The sequence below is a fragment of the Adiantum capillus-veneris genome, chromosome 3 (assembly GCF_014529385.1).
Source record: "Adiantum capillus-veneris isolate H3 chromosome 3, ASM1452938v2, whole genome shotgun sequence".
NCBI lineage: Eukaryota > Viridiplantae > Streptophyta > Polypodiopsida > Polypodiales > Pteridaceae > Adiantum > Adiantum capillus-veneris.
Window position 1 is genome coordinate 96,185,304 of NC_140933.1, and position 6,000 is coordinate 96,191,303.

The following is a 6,000-nucleotide window of genomic DNA, read 5'->3' on the forward strand; positions in this document are numbered from 1 at the left end:
GCGTATTAAAGCAATAGTCCACTTTGAGATGATCTTTTACTTTATGTTAAACCTAGCCCCCGCACTATGGATTGGTTATACCCTTGCACAAGAAGTTTCGGACAAATTCCCCACATTGTGACTTACCTCAACATCATGAGCTTCTGTGAGGGAAGCACCGCATACCTAGCTAGGTACGATTGGGGGCAGGGGACCCCCGGCCCCAATCAGGCCGGCGGTCCCCTACCCGAAATCATACCTAGCTAGGTATGCGATGCCTCTCGATCAGAAGCTCATGATGTTATTCATTGTATGAAAAACACTAGAAAAGACTCCATTTTCCTACACGAGAAAATTTCTAGTTCTTCTTGTGAATTGGGAGCATGTGGGCCGTCCTATGCACATTTGTATATTCGGCGCTAAACGGGTAGGCTCATAAACTCGGGTCATCTTCCCCCCCGTGGGTCTTGACCAACGTCGTCTCCCTAGCAAGCCATGTGTATGTTCGGCACTAAACGGGTAGGCTCATAAACTCTTGTCATCTTGCCCCCCGTGGGTCTTGAACCAACGTCGTCTCCCTAGCAAGCCATGTGCTCTAACCACTAGTCCTGAGTGAAATTATCATATTATAATGTAAATTCGTGCAAATTTGTAGATTTAAATGCCTGATTTCATGACCCATGACCTACGCTCACCCTAATTTTCGCCTCCTCCCTTGATCCAATCTGAACATGCCCGTGTGAGATAGTGTTGAGGCAAACCCAGGCCCAAGGCTCATTTTTGAAAGGCGACCCCAATCATTCATTTCAAGCGTAAATTATAACCTAGTCTCATTAAGCTTTATTTTAGCTAGAATTAGAAGGGCTACTTAAAGGCCTTGTAACCATGGCCTATGCGATGTGCCCTTACAGACAAGTCACTTTTCTTTCTTGCCTAAGTGTTCTCTCTCTCTCTCTCTCTTCTCTCTCTCTCTCTCTCTCTCTCTCTCTCTCGAGCAGCGAGCGAGTTGTCACAAGTGTTTAACCTTGTTTGAAATACAACAAAAAAGGTTGTCACTAGCCCCTTCATGACTATGTGTAACACATCCTCGTTATTTATGGAGGCGAGTAGCACGTGCATCTTGAGGGCTTTTGGTGTATGAGGGGAGCGACCGGGCGTGCCCTACCCGACTCCGAAAACAAAAAAACTAAACACAACCAAGATACAAACATACCTTTTAATTAGGATAGAGGAGCCAATAAAAGGATGGGTTCCAAAACCAGGACAATGTTTGAATAAAATCCACCATATCTTTTTCATTATTTGAAAAATAGGTAGTGCCAACGTTGGAATTAAGCCGAATCAAAGAAGATCCTTTGCAAGCTAAAGCAAATTAAGTGAGAAAAGGGTGGATCGTATTAAATCAAGGGAATAAAAAATATTTTGTCTCTATGTGTTTTCTTTTGATGGGTGCTTGTGGAAACCCAATAGAGGTCAGTCTCTCTCTCTCTCTCTCTCTCTCTCTCTCTCTCTCTCTCTCTCTCTCGGAGAGATTGAAAATAGCTTCGTGACAAGTGGACAAACAGACTGAAGGCAGGTTGTCCACGCAGGACATGCGAACACAGATGCGATGAGGGAGGGGTTGGAGGTACGCAACCTATTGGTGGGATCGAAGGCCATGCGAGACGGGTGGGGAGAGGCCGCCGAACGACGATGGATGATTGTTAGGCAGTCTGTAGAGACGAAGGCAGTGGCGAGCGCAGGCAAGTGGCAAGGGGAGGGAAGGCAGGTGGTCTGTAGGTGAGAAGGCCAACACGCAGTAAGAAGGTAGGGGGACGAGACAAAGGCTCAAGGGAGAAACACGTCATGTGTTGTGCACGTATGCGGAGAGAGAGAGAGAGAGAGAGAGAGAGAGAGAGAGAGAGAGAGAGAGAGAGAGAGAGAGCAGTCGCTGCTCCATGGGATCCAGACGCAAGCACCTGGGCAAGGCTGGATTGGTCTTGTCTATCGCAGAAGCAAGCGATGGAGCGGAACGACTGTGGTTGACAATTAGTTTTCTTTTTGCAAAGAGGGGCGAGGAAAGAGCATCTAGTGAGATTCGACCTAAAGAAATGGAGTGGAGTGAGTAGGTAAAGTATTTGAATAATTTCTGAGGTAGACATTTTGTACATAAAGAGTTTCACATAGTGTTTGTCTCAGCTTAGCCTAGAGCTGGTTCAAAATCTAAATTAGTCGATTTGGAACCAAGGAAAGGGGAAGAAAAAATAATTAAAAATACAAGGAAATAGTTTAAAGATCTTGCAAATTTGGAAAATTTTATTAGAACTTCCGGTTTGGATCTTGAGGAGGAGGAAGCATGGTTGTTTAGGGAAAAAGACTTTTCTGCACACCTAGGTTCACAATAGCTACCTTTTGACATCATTTTGATTAAAAATCATGGAATATCGAGAGAGATACAATTGAAAAGGTTTAAAATTTATACTTTATATTAAGGAGACTGGTTTTCCAGTGTCATGTGTCAAAGTTTGCTGCATCCGGTGAGTTCCTGTTTATATGAGTGAGGGGGAGAGGAGGAGAGAGAGAGGCCGCCGAAGGCGGCCGGCCGTACTAGTTTACCTAAATTGGCCCACACAATTTCAACGTCTCTAAACCGGCTCCTCTACCGTAGAAGTTGCAAACACACACCCTTCTACAACATCCATGTAAGGGTGGGTTGGTTAGGCTTGTTCCTCGCATTGTCCATCCCTTTGTACACCCTCCCCTCCTCCCCAACACACACGCACGCATGCACGCGTGTGCACTTTTTATGAGGCTAGGAACCAAATTGAAGTATGTGCACAAAATAGGAAACTTCATGTATGTAAGGGTGGGTTTAGATTATGGCGGTGGCAATCGGTCCTCCTCTTCTAACATCTACCCTCATAGTTCACACAAGATGACAGTAGGGTATTTTACAGATTATGAATCAACGAATCAGGGCCATGCTCCCTCATTGGTTGATTGAACGCGGTCCCTACTCACATTGATAATTGTATTTCACATTGCTTGGAGGGGTGGAAAAGAAGACTTTGGGGGGGAGGGGCCGGGGCATCCATTTCAAGGTCGGTCTAGAACGCTCCTTTCACTTGTTGTGCAATGAACATGTGCCATGAAAGTAGCACGTCCTTTTTGAAATCTTTGCCTCCATCTCATCTCAACCCAGCCTAAGTAGTAGTTTCATGGGACAAAGAAAAGGACATAACAAGAGAAAGACATGATAAAATGAAACCAAACTCCCCTCACGACTAAATAACACACAACATTAAATGAGGGTTGTGAGGGGATCCATGGCTCACAAGTCCACACACGAAAATCAATGCAATCGCAACCGCATCCATCATATCAAATCTAAACCCGAGCAAAAATTAAACCCCCTAAACTCGGGCAGAGCATGTTGGGTCACAATAAAGGATCATAAAAACAAGGAGGGGTACTTCATGTGCACGCGGGTGAGGTGGTTAGCCCATGTGTCTCACAGCCTGGGGTATGAGGTTGTGGATTCAATATCGACTAGCTGAGTCCTCCTGTCACCTTGACTTTGATGCTGCCCAAATTTAGTGCGCCTCAATTTTTGATTGGTCAAGTTTACTCCACCTCGAGATGGGTTTAGTCTACCTCAGGATCCTATAGTCCACTTTTGAGCCATCGATCCCCCCTGGCCATTTAACACACACACACACACTATGTAATCTCCTAGTCTTTCCAAATCTATACTTTCATCTGTTTTATTTCACTGCAACAAGTCACATCATTTGTTGTATGTGTGTGTGTGTGTGTGTTGCCACTGTGTCAATCCAAGAGTTCTTTCTCACGCACGCACGCACGTGTGTGTGTGTGCACGTGTGTGCGTACGCACACATGTTTTGGTTTTTGTAAGTGAACCAAAAGTCTTGCCATAGTTGAAAATACCATAATATTATATATTATGTGAAATGGGTTAGATTCAGCTCATTCCTATTCCATCAAATAAATTATGGAGACTAATTATGGCTAGGTACTCTCTTTTCATAGAACTAAGCCATGAGTGGGATTACCTTGGGGAGCAACAATGAATAAGTTATATACTAAGCCATGAACATATGTCTAAACCAATTTTAGATCCATGGCATATTGTCTATGACTTTCTCTTAAGAACAAGGTGTTGCTCGGTAGCAACAATGAAGACGTTATATACTAAGCCAGTAAACCAATTTTAGATCAATGGAATATTGTCTATGGCTTTCTCTTAAGGTTCTTCTTACAACATTAAAACTTTTTTTTTTGTGCTTTTTCTCTCGTTCAACTTTTTGTCTTTCAATGTTACGAGATTGAGCACCCTCCTGTTGTATGTGGTTAATTGCAATTGAAATAGTTAACGTAATGATTAATTATGTGTTGTCTATTTGATTTTATTAGTAGTGAATTGATGATGATTTGTAGATTAGAATTCTGGGAGTTGAAGCGGAGACGATGGAAAGTAATAACCCTCTCGGCCATTTTACCTTTGCACAGTATTTTAAACTTTTTATTCAACAAGCCACTATGGCTACTTGTAAATAGCTCTAGTGAGAACTTGCCCTTATGGGACATGTCATAAGTGATGTGCTTCACTTAAAGACTAAAGTGAACTATATGTAAAAGAGGGGCCTCCAATGTTGGCACCCAAAAAATTAAATATCAAACTCCACAAGAAGGGGTGTGGAGTTTGGGGTTATGATTTTAGGCTCTTCACTTGCAAGATTCTCTGCTCTCCTCTCTTAAACTATGCTAAATCATGTTGTGTACTCTCTAATCAAGTCTACATCTCCTCTCTTACTCTCTTTTACTCTTTCATTATCAAGCTTGTGTGTGTGTATGTGTGTTGTCATAATCTAGGTGTGTGTGTACACTTGAAAATTGGGAGAGATAGTGAGAGGTTGATAGGGAAGGATGCAAGCAAGATTGGAAATTGGAAGTAATCATTCTCCCCATTTCTTTCCCAAGAGTGGTATCAGAGCCTCAGGTTCGAGGAAAAGGGCAATCAATTTTCAAAATTCAAAGAGGAATTCTAAAATTGGGAGTATCAAATTTCTACATCAAGGCTTGACCGGTGATTAATCGACAAATTGACCAATTAATCTCGCTTAACGACGATAGAAAAGCAGTAAGGAATAATAATAAGAAGCAAATTTGAAGGAATTTAGGAGTTCGGCTTAAGCAAGCTCTTGAAAGAGTTATGAGGACCGATTTCAAGATTAAAAGAAGAATTGGAGAGAAGACGGGTTTCGGCAAGCCGACTTTTAAAATTGCAATCCTTTGATTATTTATTCAAGGCATAATTAATCACCTACGGGATGAGCTCTAGAGGAGGGGATACAACCATACCCCAACAAGCATGTGAAGAGTTTAAGAGATGCAATGGGGAATATTTTAGCCGTAGACTCTAACAACATTATGGGAATCAAGGCATAAACACAATCCTGCATCGAAGTTGACCATAACCAATCTCTGCAAAAGTGGTAGCAACAGAGGCGCCCCAGGCTTGTCATCAGTTTGTATCACTAGCTCGCAAGCTGAAAACCTTTCTGTAGGTCGCCATACCTCCTCTCTCCCTCCCACAGTTTGCAACCCTCTCGTCCTCCCCTTTTTCCATACACTTGAAGTAAAAGGTGTGGTTTTAACTTCTTTAATTAGTTATGGCCGGCCGCCCAACTCCAAAGCCACAAATATTGGCTATCCACCTTCTATGACTAAGAGGGAATTCACCCCCATCTTCTCTAATTGCTTTAATAAAATTTTAAAAAAACATGTGTACACCAAAACCACAACCCGATTCCATTGGCTGCCCAATCTCGATAAATTTCGGCTGCTAAACCTTAACCACAATCAAGTCACCTACGACCCTTAAATTTTGGCCTCTCATTTTCCAAAGCTTTTGAGGCTTATACCGAGAGCTTGAAGTGGACAACAATAACTGTCAACCATCAAAAGGCAAATTCCATTCACGATTGCCATCTACAGAGGAAGGGAGCTCGAAAGTGAAAA